The sequence below is a fragment of the Lactuca serriola genome, chromosome 1, assembly GCF_051521515.1.
Source record: "Lactuca serriola cultivar US96UC23 chromosome 1, Lser_US96UC23_V15, whole genome shotgun sequence".
Lineage (NCBI taxonomy): Eukaryota > Viridiplantae > Streptophyta > Magnoliopsida > Asterales > Asteraceae > Lactuca > Lactuca serriola.
Window position 1 is genome coordinate 202,727,966 of NC_136408.1, and position 9,537 is coordinate 202,737,502.

Consider the following 9,537-nt stretch of genomic DNA (forward strand, 5'->3'; position numbering starts at 1 on the left):
TATCCATGTTTATTGTTTTTATGTGTTACAAGACGCAGAACCTCCTTTGTTTTGGTACGCGGGGCGTGGGACCCACGTGACCGATCGGCTCCGTTCCAAAAATACGAAAAGCATCAACCATGAACCGGAGGGCACCCGAGCATAGAAATAGCAAGAAAGAAAGGAAAAAAAGCAAAAAAACCGCACGTAAAATCTAAAAAAACGCAGGACTTCCCAGGGGGTCACCCATCCTAATACTACTCTCACCCAAGCACGCTTAACTGCGGAGTTCTGATGGGATCCGGTGCATTAGTGCTGGTATGATCGCACCCGAAATACTATCCATGTTTATTGTTTTTATGTGTTACAAGACGCAGAACCTCCTTTGTTTTGGTACGCGGGGCGTGGGACCCACGTGACCGATCGGCTCCGTTCCAAAAATACGAAAAGCATCAACCATGAACCGGAGGGCACCCGAGCATAGAAATAGCAAGAAAGAAAGGAAAAAAAGCAAAAAAACCGCACGTAAAATCTAAAAAAACGCAAACGGACAACGAAAAAGGGGGGGTGCAACACGAGGACTTCCCAGGGGGTCACCCATCCTAGTACTACTCTCGCCCAAGCACGCTTAACTGCGGAGTTCTGATGGGATCCGGTGCATTAGTGCTGGTATGATCGCACCCGAAATACTATCCATGTTTATTGTTTTTATGTGTTACAAGACGCAGAACCTCCTTTGTTTTGGTACGCGGGGCGTGGGACCCACGTGACCGATCGGCTCCGTTCCAAAAATACGAAAAGCATCAACCATGAACCGGAGGGCACCCGAGCATAGAAATAGCAAGAAAGAAAGGAAAAAAAGCAAAAAAACCGCACGTAAAATCTAAAAAAACGCAAACGGACAACGAAAAAGGGGGGTGCAACACGAGGACTTCCCAGGGGGTCACCCATCCTAGTACTACTCTCGCCCAAGCACGCTTAACTGCGGAGTTCTGATGGGATCTGGTGCATTAGTGCTGGTATGATCGCACCCGAAATACTATCCATGTTTATTGTTTTTATGTGTTACAAGACGCAGAACCTCCTTTGTTTTGGTACGCGGGGCGTGGGACCCACGTGACCGATCGGCTCCGTTCCAAAAATACGAAAAGCATCAACCATGAACCGGAGGGCACCCGAGCATAGAAATAGCAAGAAAGAAAGGAAAAAAAGCAAAAAAACCGCACGTAAAATCTAAAAAAACGCAGGACTTCCCAGGGGGTCACCCATCCTAATACTACTCTCGCCCAAGCACGCTTAACTGCGGAGTTCTGATGGGATCCGGTGCATTAGTGCTGGTATGATCGCACCCGAAATACTATCCATGTTTATTGTTTTTATGTGTTACAAGACGCAGAACCTCCTTTGTTTTGGTACGCGGGGCGTGGGACCCACGTGACCGATCGGCTCCGTTCCAAAAATACGAAAAGCATCAACCATGAACCGGAGGGCACCCGAGCATAGAAATAGCAAGAAAGAAAGGAAAAAAAGCAAAAAAACCGCACGTAAAATCTAAAAAAACGCAAACGGACAACGAAAAAGAGGGGTGCAACACGAGGACTTCCCAGGGGGTCACCCATCCTAGTACTACTCTCGCCCAAGCACGCTTAACTGCGGAGTTCTGATGGGATCCGGTGCATTAGTGCTGGTATGATCGCACCCGAAATACTATCCATGTTTATTGTTTTTATGTGTTACAAGACGCAGAACCTCCTTTGTTTTGGTACGCGGGGCGTGGGACCCACGTGACCGATCGGCTCCGTTCCAAAAATACGAAAAGCATCAACCATGAACCGGAGGGCACCCGAGCATAGAAATAGCAAGAAAGAAAGGAAAAAAAACAAAAAAACCGCACGTAAAATCTAAAAAAACGCAAACGGACAACGAAAAAGGGGGGTGCAACACGAGGACTTCCCAGGGGGTCACCCATCCTAGTACTACTCTCGCCCAAGCACGCTTAACTGCGGAGTTCTGATGGGATCCGGTGCATTAGTGCTGGTATGATCGCACCCGAAATACTATCCATGTTTATTGTTTTTATGTGTTACAAGACGCAGAACCTCCTTTGTTTTGGTACGCGGGGCGTGGGACCCACGTGACCGATCGGCTCCGTTCCAAAAATACGAAAAGCATCAACCATGAACCGGAGGGCACCCGAGCATAGAAATAGCAAGAAAGAAAGGAAAAAAAGCAAAAAAACCGCACGTAAAATCTAAAAAAACGCAAACGGACAACGAAAAAGGGGGGTGCAACACGAGGACTTCCCAGGGGGTCACCCATCCTAGTACTACTCTCGCCCAAGCACGCTTAACTGCGGAGTTCTGATGGGATCCGGTGCATTAGTGCTGGTATGATCGCACCCGAAATACTATCCATGTTTATTGTTTTTATGTGTTACAAGACGCAGAACCTCCTTTGTTTTGGTACGCGGGGCGTGGGACCCACGTGACCGATCGGCTCCGTTCCAAAAATACGAAAAGCATCAACCATGAACCGGAGGGCACCCGAGCATAGAAATAGCAAGAAAGAAAGGAAAAAAAGCAAAAAAACCGCACGTAAAATCTAAAAAAACGCAGGACTTCCCAGGGGGTCACCCATCCTAATACTACTCTCGCCCAAGCACGCTTAACTGCGGAGTTCTGATGGGATCCGGTGCATTAGTGCTGGTATGATCGCACCCGAAATACTATCCATGTTTATTGTTTTTATGTGTTACAAGACGCAGAACCTCCTTTGTTTTGGTACGCGGGGCGTGGGACCCACGTGACCGATCGGCTCCGTTCCAAAAATACGAAAAGCATCAACCATGAACCGGAGGGCACCCGAGCATAGAAATAGCAAGAAAGAAAGGAAAAAAAGCAAAAAAACCGCACGTAAAATCTAAAAAAACGCAAACGGACAACGAAAAAGGGGGGGTGCAACACGAGGACTTCCCAGGGGGTCACCCATCCTAGTACTACTCTCGCCCAAGCACGCTTAACTGCGGAGTTCTGATGGGATCCGGTGCATTAGTGCTGGTATGATCGCACCCGAAATACTATCCATGTTTATTGTTTTTATGTGTTACAAGACGCAGAACCTCCTTTGTTTTGGTACGCGGGGCGTGGGACCCACGTGACCGATCGGCTCCGTTCCAAAAATACGAAAAGCATCAACCATGAACCGGAGGGCACCCGAGCATAGAAATAGCAAGAAAGAAAGGAAAAAAAGCAAAAAAACCGCACGTAAAATCTAAAAAAACGCAAACGGACAACGAAAAAGGGGGGTGCAACACGAGGACTTCCCAGGGGGTCACCCATCCTAGTACTACTCTCGCCCAAGCACGCTTAACTGCGGAGTTCTGATGGGATCTGGTGCATTAGTGCTGGTATGATCGCACCCGAAATACTATCCATGTTTATTGTTTTTATGTGTTACAAGACGCAGAACCTCCTTTGTTTTGGTACGCGGGGCGTGGGACCCACGTGACCGATCGGCTCCGTTCCAAAAATACGAAAAGCATCAACCATGAACCGGAGGGCACCCGAGCATAGAAATAGCAAGAAAGAAAGGAAAAAAAGCAAAAAAACCGCACGTAAAATCTAAAAAAACGCAGGACTTCCCAGGGGGTCACCCATCCTAATACTACTCTCGCCCAAGCACGCTTAACTGCGGAGTTCTGATGGGATCCGGTGCATTAGTGCTGGTATGATCGCACCCGAAATACTATCCATGTTTATTGTTTTTATGTGTTACAAGACGCAGAACCTCCTTTGTTTTGGTACGCGGGGCGTGGGACCCACGTGACCGATCGGCTCCGTTCCAAAAATACGAAAAGCATCAACCATGAACCGGAGGGCACCCGAGCATAGAAATAGCAAGAAAGAAAGGAAAAAAAGCAAAAAAACCGCACGTAAAATCTAAAAAAACGCAAACGGACAACGAAAAAGAGGGGTGCAACACGAGGACTTCCCAGGGGGTCACCCATCCTAGTACTACTCTCGCCCAAGCACGCTTAACTGCGGAGTTCTGATGGGATCCGGTGCATTAGTGCTGGTATGATCGCACCCGAAATACTATCCATGTTTATTGTTTTTATGTGTTACAAGACGCAGAACCTCCTTTGTTTTGGTACGCGGGGCGTGGGACCCACGTGACCGATCGGCTCCGTTCCAAAAATACGAAAAGCATCAACCATGAACCGGAGGGCACCCGAGCATAGAAATAGCAAGAAAGAAAGGAAAAAAAACAAAAAAACCGCACGTAAAATCTAAAAAAACGCAAACGGACAACGAAAAAGGGGGGTGCAACACGAGGACTTCCCAGGGGGTCACCCATCCTAGTACTACTCTCGCCCAAGCACGCTTAACTGCGGAGTTCTGATGGGATCCGGTGCATTAGTGCTGGTATGATCGCACCCGAAATACTATCCATGTTTATTGTTTTTATGTGTTACAAGACGCAGAACCTCCTTTGTTTTGGTACGCGGGGCGTGGGACCCACGTGACCGATCGGCTCCGTTCCAAAAATACGAAAAGCATCAACCATGAACCGGAGGGCACCCGAGCATAGAAATAGCAAGAAAGAAAGGAAAAAAAGCAAAAAAACCGCACGTAAAATCTAAAAAAACGCAAACGGACAACGAAAAAGGGGGGTGCAACACGAGGACTTCCCAGGGGGTCACCCATCCTAGTACTACTCTCGCCCAAGCACGCTTAACTGCGGAGTTCTGATGGGATCCGGTGCATTAGTGCTGGTATGATCGCACCCGAAATACTATCCATGTTTATTGTTTTTATGTGTTACAAGACGCAGAACCTCCTTTGTTTTGGTACGCGGGGCGTGGGACCCACGTGACCGATCGGCTCCGTTCCAAAAATACGAAAAGCATCAACCATGAACCGGAGGGCACCCGAGCATAGAAATAGCAAGAAAGAAAGGAAAAAAAGCAAAAAAACCGCACGTAAAATCTAAAAAAACGCAGGACTTCCCAGGGGGTCACCCATCCTAATACTACTCTCGCCCAAGCACGCTTAACTGCGGAGTTCTGATGGGATCCGGTGCATTAGTGCTGGTATGATCGCACCCGAAATACTATCCATGTTTATTGTTTTTATGTGTTACAAGACGCAGAACCTCCTTTGTTTTGGTACGCGGGGCGTGGGACCCACGTGACCGATCGGCTCCGTTCCAAAAATACGAAAAGCATCAACCATGAACCGGAGGGCACCCGAGCATAGAAATAGCAAGAAAGAAAGGAAAAAAAGCAAAAAAACCGCACGTAAAATCTAAAAAAACGCAAACGGACAACGAAAAAGGGGGGGTGCAACACGAGGACTTCCCAGGGGGTCACCCATCCTAGTACTACTCTCGCCCAAGCACGCTTAACTGCGGAGTTCTGATGGGATCCGGTGCATTAGTGCTGGTATGATCGCACCCGAAATACTATCCATGTTTATTGTTTTTATGTGTTACAAGACGCAGAACCTCCTTTGTTTTGGTACGCGGGGCGTGGGACCCACGTGACCGATCGGCTCCGTTCCAAAAATACGAAAAGCATCAACCATGAACCGGAGGGCACCCGAGCATAGAAATAGCAAGAAAGAAAGGAAAAAAAGCAAAAAAACCGCACGTAAAATCTAAAAAAACGCAGGACTTCCCAGGGGGTCACCCATCCTAATACTACTCTCGCCCAAGCACGCTTAACTGCGGAGTTCTGATGGGATCCGGTGCATTAGTGCTGGTATGATCGCACCCGAAATACTATCCATGTTTATTGTTTTTATGTGTTACAAGACGCAGAACCTCCTTTGTTTTGGTACGCGGGGCGTGGGACCCACGTGACCGATCGGCTCCGTTCCAAAAATACGAAAAGCATCAACCATGAACCGGAGGGCACCCGAGCATAGAAATAGCAAGAAAGAAAGGAAAAAAAGCAAAAAAACCGCACGTAAAATCTAAAAAAACGCAAACGGACAACGAAAAAGAGGGGTGCAACACGAGGACTTCCCAGGGGGTCACCCATCCTAGTACTACTCTCGCCCAAGCACGCTTAACTGCGGAGTTCTGATGGGATCCGGTGCATTAGTGCTGGTATGATCGCACCCGAAATACTATCCATGTTTATTGTTTTTATGTGTTACAAGACGCAGAACCTCCTTTGTTTTGGTACGCGGGGCGTGGGACCCACGTGACCGATCGGCTCCGTTCCAAAAATACGAAAAGCATCAACCATGAACCGGAGGGCACCCGAGCATAGAAATAGCAAGAAAGAAAGGAAAAAAAGCAAAAAAACCGCACGTAAAATCTAAAAAAACGCAAACGGACAACGAAAAAGGGGGGTGCAACACGAGGACTTCCCAGGGGGTCACCCATCCTAGTACTACTCTCGCCCAAGCACGCTTAACTGCGGAGTTCTGATGGGATCCGGTGCATTAGTGCTGGTATGATCGCACCCGAAATACTATCCATGTTTATTGTTTTTATGTGTTACAAGACGCAGAACCTCCTTTGTTTTGGTACGCGGGGCGTGGGACCCACGTGACCGATCGGCTCCGTTCCAAAAATACGAAAAGCATCAACCATGAACCGGAGGGCACCCGAGCATAGAAATAGCAAGAAAGAAAGGAAAAAAAGCAAAAAAACCGCACGTAAAATCTAAAAAAACGCAGGACTTCCCAGGGGGTCACCCATCCTAATACTACTCTCGCCCAAGCACGCTTAACTGCGGAGTTCTGATGGGATCCGGTGCATTAGTGCTGGTATGATCGCACCCGAAATACTATCCATGTTTATTGTTTTTATGTGTTACAAGACGCAGAACCTCCTTTGTTTTGGTACGCGGGGCGTGGGACCCACGTGACCGATCGGCTCCGTTCCAAAAATACGAAAAGCATCAACCATGAACCGGAGGGCACCCGAGCATAGAAATAGCAAGAAAGAAAGGAAAAAAAGCAAAAAAACCGCACGTAAAATCTAAAAAAACGCAAACGGACAACGAAAAAGGGGGGGTGCAACACGAGGACTTCCCAGGGGGTCACCCATCCTAGTACTACTCTCGCCCAAGCACGCTTAACTGCGGAGTTCTGATGGGATCCGGTGCATTAGTGCTGGTATGATCGCACCCGAAATACTATCCATGTTTATTGTTTTTATGTGTTACAAGACGCAGAACCTCCTTTGTTTTGGTACGCGGGGCGTGGGACCCACGTGACCGATCGGCTCCGTTCCAAAAATACGAAAAGCATCAACCATGAACCGGAGGGCACCCGAGCATAGAAATAGCAAGAAAGAAAGGAAAAAAAGCAAAAAAACCGCACGTAAAATCTAAAAAAACGCAAACGGACAACGAAAAAGGGGGGTGCAACACGAGGACTTCCCAGGGGGTCACCCATCCTAGTACTACTCTCGCCCAAGCACGCTTAACTGCGGAGTTCTGATGGGATCCGGTGCATTAGTGCTGGTATGATCGCACCCGAAATACTATCCATGTTTATTGTTTTTATGTGTTACAAGACGCAGAACCTCCTTTGTTTTGGTACGCGGGGCGTGGGACCCACGTGACCGATCGGCTCCGTTCCAAAAATACGAAAAGCATCAACCATGAACCGGAGGGCACCCGAGCATAGAAATAGCAAGAAAGAAAGGAAAAAAAGCAAAAAAACCGCACGTAAAATCTAAAAAAACGCAGGACTTCCCAGGGGGTCACCCATCCTAGTACTACTCTCGCCCAAGCACGCTTAACTGCGGAGTTCTGATGGGATCCGGTGCATTAGTGCTGGTATGATCGCACCCGAAATACTATCCATGTTTATTGTTTTTATGTGTTACAAGACGCAGAACCTCCTTTGTTTTGGTACGCGGGGCGTGGGACCCACGTGACCGATCGGCTCCGTTCCAAAAATACGAAAAGCATCAACCATGAACCGGAGGGCACCCGAGCATAGAAATAGCAAGAAAGAAAGGAAAAAAAGCAAAAAAACCGCACGTAAAATCTAAAAAAACGCAAACGGACAACGAAAAAGGGGGGTGCAACACGAGGACTTCCCAGGGGGTCACCCATCCTAGTACTACTCTCGCCCAAGCACGCTTAACTGCGGAGTTCTGATGGGATCCGGTGCATTAGTGCTGGTATGATCGCACCCGAAATACTATCCATGTTTATTGTTTTTATGTGTTACAAGACGCAGAACCTCCTTTGTTTTGGTACGCGGGGCGTGGGACCCACGTGACCGATCGGCTCCGTTCCAAAAATACGAAAAGCATCAACCATGAACCGGAGGGCACCCGAGCATAGAAATAGCAAGAAAGAAAGGAAAAAAAGCAAAAAAACCGCACGTAAAATCTAAAAAAACGCAGGACTTCCCAGGGGGTCACCCATCCTAGTACTACTCTCGCCCAAGCACGCTTAACTGCGGAGTTCTGATGGGATCCGGTGCATTAGTGCTGGTATGATCGCACCCGAAATACTATCCATGTTTATTGTTTTTATGTGTTACAAGACGCAGAACCTCCTTTGTTTTGGTACGCGGGGCGTGGGACCCACGTGACCGATCGGCTCCGTTCCAAAAATACGAAAAGCATCAACCATGAACCGGAGGGCACCCGAGCATAGAAATAGCAAGAAAGAAAGGAAAAAAAGCAAAAAAACCGCACGTAAAATCTAAAAAAACGCAAACGGACAACGAAAAAGAGGGGTGCAACACGAGGACTTCCCAGGGGGTCACCCATCCTAGTACTACTCTCGCCCAAGCACGCTTAACTGCGGAGTTCTGATGGGATCCGGTGCATTAGTGCTGGTATGATCGCACCCGAAATACTATCCATGTTTATTGTTTTTATGTGTTACAAGACGCAGAACCTCCTTTGTTTTGGTACGCGGGGCGTGGGACCCACGTGACCGATCGGCTCCGTTCCAAAAATACGAAAAGCATCAACCATGAACCGGAGGGCACCCGAGCATAGAAATAGCAAGAAAGAAAGGAAAAAAAGCAAAAAAACCGCACGTAAAATCTAAAAAAACGCAAACGGACAACGAAAAAGGGGGGTGCAACACGAGGACTTCCCAGGGGGTCACCCATCCTAGTACTACTCTCGCCCAAGCACGCTTAACTGCGGAGTTCTGATGGGATCCGGTGCATTAGTGCTGGTATGATCGCACCCGAAATACTATCCATGTTTATTGTTTTTATGTGTTACAAGACGCAGAACCTCCTTTGTTTTGGTACGCGGGGCGTGGGACCCACGTGACCGATCGGCTCCGTTCCAAAAATACGAAAAGCATCAACCATGAACCGGAGGGCACCCGAGCATAGAAATAGCAAGAAAGAAAGGAAAAAAAGCAAAAAAACCGCACGTAAAATCTAAAAAAACGCAAACGGACAACGAAAAAGGGGGGTGCGACACGAGGACTTCCCAGGGGGTCACCCATCCTAGTACTACTCTCGCCCAAGCACGCTTAACTGCGGAGTTCTGATGGGATCCGGTGCATTAGTGCTGGTATGATCGCACCCGAAATACTATCCATGTTTATTGTTTTTA

The 9,537-nt window shown here is 47.9% G+C and overlaps 21 non-coding genes and 7 pseudogenes across 21 annotated transcripts; all 28 read right to left on the reverse strand.

Moving 5' to 3' along the window:
- Window positions 1–193: 193 nt before the first annotated feature.
- Window positions 194–311, reverse strand: LOC145080181 (5S ribosomal RNA; annotated as a pseudogene).
- A 232-nt stretch (window positions 312–543) lies between these two features.
- Window positions 544–662, reverse strand: LOC145082790 (5S ribosomal RNA). Its single transcript, XR_013697289.1, has one exon. It is a non-coding gene; the product is annotated as a 5S ribosomal RNA (ribosomal RNA).
- A 231-nt stretch (window positions 663–893) lies between these two features.
- Window positions 894–1,012, reverse strand: LOC145083770 (5S ribosomal RNA). The gene has a single exon (XR_013698231.1). It is a non-coding gene; the product is annotated as a 5S ribosomal RNA (ribosomal RNA).
- Window positions 1,013–1,212: 200 nt separating this feature from the next.
- On the reverse strand, window positions 1,213–1,330 carry LOC145079802 (5S ribosomal RNA; annotated as a pseudogene).
- A 231-nt stretch (window positions 1,331–1,561) lies between these two features.
- On the reverse strand, window positions 1,562–1,680 carry LOC145082801 (5S ribosomal RNA). Its single transcript, XR_013697302.1, has one exon. It is a non-coding gene; the product is annotated as a 5S ribosomal RNA (ribosomal RNA).
- A 231-nt stretch (window positions 1,681–1,911) lies between these two features.
- LOC145082813 (5S ribosomal RNA) lies at window positions 1,912–2,030 on the reverse strand. Its single transcript, XR_013697316.1, has one exon. It is a non-coding gene; the product is annotated as a 5S ribosomal RNA (ribosomal RNA).
- Window positions 2,031–2,261: 231 nt separating this feature from the next.
- On the reverse strand, window positions 2,262–2,380 carry LOC145082825 (5S ribosomal RNA). The gene has a single exon (XR_013697328.1). It is a non-coding gene; the product is annotated as a 5S ribosomal RNA (ribosomal RNA).
- A 200-nt stretch (window positions 2,381–2,580) lies between these two features.
- Window positions 2,581–2,698, reverse strand: LOC145079803 (5S ribosomal RNA; annotated as a pseudogene).
- A 232-nt stretch (window positions 2,699–2,930) lies between these two features.
- LOC145082837 (5S ribosomal RNA) lies at window positions 2,931–3,049 on the reverse strand. The gene has a single exon (XR_013697339.1). It is a non-coding gene; the product is annotated as a 5S ribosomal RNA (ribosomal RNA).
- A 231-nt stretch (window positions 3,050–3,280) lies between these two features.
- Window positions 3,281–3,399, reverse strand: LOC145083771 (5S ribosomal RNA). The gene has a single exon (XR_013698232.1). It is a non-coding gene; the product is annotated as a 5S ribosomal RNA (ribosomal RNA).
- A 200-nt stretch (window positions 3,400–3,599) lies between these two features.
- Window positions 3,600–3,717, reverse strand: LOC145079805 (5S ribosomal RNA; annotated as a pseudogene).
- A 231-nt stretch (window positions 3,718–3,948) lies between these two features.
- LOC145082848 (5S ribosomal RNA) lies at window positions 3,949–4,067 on the reverse strand. Its single transcript, XR_013697350.1, has one exon. It is a non-coding gene; the product is annotated as a 5S ribosomal RNA (ribosomal RNA).
- A 231-nt stretch (window positions 4,068–4,298) lies between these two features.
- Window positions 4,299–4,417, reverse strand: LOC145082860 (5S ribosomal RNA). Its single transcript, XR_013697361.1, has one exon. It is a non-coding gene; the product is annotated as a 5S ribosomal RNA (ribosomal RNA).
- A 231-nt stretch (window positions 4,418–4,648) lies between these two features.
- On the reverse strand, window positions 4,649–4,767 carry LOC145082873 (5S ribosomal RNA). Its single transcript, XR_013697373.1, has one exon. It is a non-coding gene; the product is annotated as a 5S ribosomal RNA (ribosomal RNA).
- Window positions 4,768–4,967: 200 nt separating this feature from the next.
- Window positions 4,968–5,085, reverse strand: LOC145079806 (5S ribosomal RNA; annotated as a pseudogene).
- Window positions 5,086–5,317: 232 nt separating this feature from the next.
- Window positions 5,318–5,436, reverse strand: LOC145082886 (5S ribosomal RNA). The gene has a single exon (XR_013697384.1). It is a non-coding gene; the product is annotated as a 5S ribosomal RNA (ribosomal RNA).
- Window positions 5,437–5,636: 200 nt separating this feature from the next.
- LOC145079807 (5S ribosomal RNA) lies at window positions 5,637–5,754 on the reverse strand (annotated as a pseudogene).
- Window positions 5,755–5,985: 231 nt separating this feature from the next.
- Window positions 5,986–6,104, reverse strand: LOC145082897 (5S ribosomal RNA). Its single transcript, XR_013697395.1, has one exon. It is a non-coding gene; the product is annotated as a 5S ribosomal RNA (ribosomal RNA).
- A 231-nt stretch (window positions 6,105–6,335) lies between these two features.
- LOC145082908 (5S ribosomal RNA) lies at window positions 6,336–6,454 on the reverse strand. Its single transcript, XR_013697406.1, has one exon. It is a non-coding gene; the product is annotated as a 5S ribosomal RNA (ribosomal RNA).
- A 200-nt stretch (window positions 6,455–6,654) lies between these two features.
- LOC145079808 (5S ribosomal RNA) lies at window positions 6,655–6,772 on the reverse strand (annotated as a pseudogene).
- A 232-nt stretch (window positions 6,773–7,004) lies between these two features.
- Window positions 7,005–7,123, reverse strand: LOC145082920 (5S ribosomal RNA). Its single transcript, XR_013697418.1, has one exon. It is a non-coding gene; the product is annotated as a 5S ribosomal RNA (ribosomal RNA).
- A 231-nt stretch (window positions 7,124–7,354) lies between these two features.
- On the reverse strand, window positions 7,355–7,473 carry LOC145082933 (5S ribosomal RNA). The gene has a single exon (XR_013697431.1). It is a non-coding gene; the product is annotated as a 5S ribosomal RNA (ribosomal RNA).
- A 200-nt stretch (window positions 7,474–7,673) lies between these two features.
- On the reverse strand, window positions 7,674–7,791 carry LOC145079360 (5S ribosomal RNA). The gene has a single exon (XR_013694878.1). It is a non-coding gene; the product is annotated as a 5S ribosomal RNA (ribosomal RNA).
- A 231-nt stretch (window positions 7,792–8,022) lies between these two features.
- Window positions 8,023–8,141, reverse strand: LOC145082944 (5S ribosomal RNA). Its single transcript, XR_013697442.1, has one exon. It is a non-coding gene; the product is annotated as a 5S ribosomal RNA (ribosomal RNA).
- Window positions 8,142–8,341: 200 nt separating this feature from the next.
- On the reverse strand, window positions 8,342–8,459 carry LOC145079361 (5S ribosomal RNA). The gene has a single exon (XR_013694879.1). It is a non-coding gene; the product is annotated as a 5S ribosomal RNA (ribosomal RNA).
- A 231-nt stretch (window positions 8,460–8,690) lies between these two features.
- Window positions 8,691–8,809, reverse strand: LOC145082956 (5S ribosomal RNA). The gene has a single exon (XR_013697453.1). It is a non-coding gene; the product is annotated as a 5S ribosomal RNA (ribosomal RNA).
- Window positions 8,810–9,040: 231 nt separating this feature from the next.
- Window positions 9,041–9,159, reverse strand: LOC145082967 (5S ribosomal RNA). Its single transcript, XR_013697464.1, has one exon. It is a non-coding gene; the product is annotated as a 5S ribosomal RNA (ribosomal RNA).
- A 231-nt stretch (window positions 9,160–9,390) lies between these two features.
- Window positions 9,391–9,509, reverse strand: LOC145081054 (5S ribosomal RNA). Its single transcript, XR_013695623.1, has one exon. It is a non-coding gene; the product is annotated as a 5S ribosomal RNA (ribosomal RNA).
- Window positions 9,510–9,537: the final 28 nt, after the last annotated feature.